Source organism: Miscanthus floridulus, chromosome 11, assembly GCF_019320115.1.
Source record: "Miscanthus floridulus cultivar M001 chromosome 11, ASM1932011v1, whole genome shotgun sequence".
Classification (NCBI taxonomy): domain Eukaryota; kingdom Viridiplantae; phylum Streptophyta; class Magnoliopsida; order Poales; family Poaceae; genus Miscanthus; species Miscanthus floridulus.
Window position 1 is genome coordinate 96,402,428 of NC_089590.1, and position 2,690 is coordinate 96,405,117.

General features: G+C 44.9%; 1 long non-coding RNA gene across 1 annotated transcript; it reads left to right on the forward strand.

Annotated features, from left to right (window-relative positions):
• LOC136494885 (uncharacterized) lies at positions 1-1,961 on the forward strand. Its single transcript, XR_010768740.1, has 4 exons — positions 1-382; positions 790-875; positions 1,389-1,593; positions 1,690-1,961. It is a non-coding gene; the product is annotated as an uncharacterized lncRNA (long non-coding RNA).
• The last annotated feature ends 729 nt before the right edge of the window (positions 1,962-2,690 follow it).

Consider the following 2,690-nt stretch of genomic DNA (forward strand, 5'->3'; position numbering starts at 1 on the left):
TCCCTCCTCCAGTCCGTTGCTGCTGAGTCCTGCCCGCGCCTCCCGCAGTCCGTCGATAAAGCTGCGGCATTGGGACGGCCGGAGGTAGGAGGAGCGCTCATTGCTTTGCCATCTCGTGTAGGCTCCCCTCTGCATTCCCACGCCTGACACCATTCCGCCGCCGCCGCCCCACCTCTCCTACTCTCGCCGCCGCTAAACCCACGGTGCAGCGGAGAGCAGGTTATATCTTTTTTCCATCTTAAAATTTCAGTCTGTGACAACTTGTTTTTGTACGTGCTTTTTGGCAGATTATTGGTAGCTGCTCCCTTCTGCTTTTGTTCCCCACGAGTCCACGACTATGCCCAGTTCCAAGAAACGAACAGCATGCCTCTGTGATTTTCAGGTATGGCTTTGGATCACATCAAGACCAATTCTCTTAGCAAAAGCAAACTGCGGACAGAGTAAATTACACATCTAAAATCGCGCAGGTTTATGTACTATGCTCATAGGGTAACAGAAAATCAAAACCAAAAGCTCTGCCACATGAACCACGAAACTGTCTACTGATGAAAACTGAAAACCACATGACTGAGCACAAGTTTTTATAAATGAGTTGAACTATAATTTTTCTGCCTATAATTTGTGTTGCATGCCTATAATTTTCTGCCTGTAATCTTGTTTACAAGTGGCTGCAAATACTACACCACGAACGTTCTCATTATCTGCTTATGATGTTGTTTATCTAGCCTACTACTAGTATCTAATAAATTATCTAAACCAAAACCTGCTGTTTTTTCTCTGGTTTTCTAGGCAACAAATCTTGGTCAATCTTTTTTCTTCAAAGCACTTGGAATCGACTAGGCAATTAGAGCAAGTGTTGAAGAAAAATCGCAAGGGTAATTGTGTGCAAATATTTGCATCTATCATTTATGCAATATTATGGGTGATGGGTTGCTGCTCCAATTTGCTGAACTTACGACTTATATTTTACTGATGATGGGCTTAAGTAGCTATGTCTGTCTAATTACTTTCTCATCTTGCAGCATATATGTTTGAGATGCAATTGACTTGCATTGCCTATTGATGCAGTAGATCAAGAGTTGTGTATAGGTTTAGATGAATTAGATCAGTTGCCATTGCTGCTGCTACATTTTAATTAATCATATATGATTACTTTCTTGCACATGTGATGGCCAGCTTGTGCTTGTGCTCAGCTAAAGCAGCATGCATATGCATGGCTAGAAGTAGTTCCATCTCTGCTCAAAATATGTTTTCAGTGATACACAGCAGCATGTCATTTCAGAATGCTATCTTGTCAAAGCACTTTTTTGTTTACGTCACCACACAAACTCCCATTCCTGTTCCTCCCCCTCCCCGCCTCATCCCCCGCGCGTTTTTTGTTTGGTCAGCGCGTCGATGGAGCTCCGTGCGTGGTTGCTTGCCGTGTGGGTACTCGGAGTCGGAGCCGTATTTGTGGCCCGAGTGCGGCGCGACTGCCGGGCCATCCAGGCGCGCAGGGCCGCGGCGGTGGTCGAGGAGCCGCTACCTCCGCGGAGGAGGCTGACGCGGATAGAGGCTTCGGGCGGCTGCTGTACGTGCTGTTTTGTCGCCGGGGTAAGTTGTTACACTAGCTAGTGTGTTGTTTCTGTCTAGTTCGTTGCAATGACCGGTGGGTCAAGTCACTGATTAAACACTTGTCTTGTATTTCAGGTGACTGATCTGCTGATGTTCGCGAAGTTTCAAGAGGAAGACTGTTCTAGCTTGTTAGCTGCTAGAGCAGTAGTATGTTTAAGCAAGCACTAGTTAGTATGATTCAGTGTACGTAGATTGTAGTATATTTCAGCAAATACTTGGTATGAAGATTTGCTTACTGATTCAGTGTAGATTGTAGTATGTTTCAGCAAATCCTGTCTGTTAATAAAGCGTCTCATGTTCGTGCTGCACGCTGTATGTAATCTCGTTCCTCAATCCTCCCTTCACTCTGTCTGCTTGTATCTCCTCGTCCGAGCAGGCGGAGTTCACCGGGGCGCCCAGCATCGTGGTCGCGCGGGGCGAAGAATCCTTTCCGGGAGGATACCTCTGCTTGGATCTGCAACAGGTTGGAATTGGATGCCTCTCTGAAATTTTTCTTGAACCGTCTTTGAGTAGTACTCATAGGTGATAGGTTGGTTATTCATCACTGCACTCTGAAATGATCTGCAACGGGAACCTACATAACTGTTTCCAGAGGTAACAACAATGGAAAAAGTCTAAAACACACCCTGACATTTAGCACTCCGGTTGATTCACACCCTGAAGTTTAAAACCGTCTAAATAACACCCTCAACTATCCAAAACCGTTTAAGTTACCCCCTGCGCTGGTTTTAGGGGTGGTTTTGCCACCGTGGCACACTAGCCTGGCAGACTTAGCCACCGTAGAATTTTTTTTCTTGATGATCTCATGCTTGTCTCCAGAGATGAAGTTATGTAAGGGCCTGTTTAGTTGGTGGGGAAAATAATTTTGTGTCTCGTTTATGGGATGTCGGGAGGCTTTTTCTAATACTAATTGAAAAACTAATTACACGGGTGGAGATAACTTTTCGAGACGAACATTTTAAGCCTAATTAAGCCGTCATTAGCGAAGTTTACTGTAGCACAACATTGTCTAATCATGGATTAATTAAGCTCAAAAATCTCGTCTCGAACAGCTGAGTCTAAATATGCATGAGTTT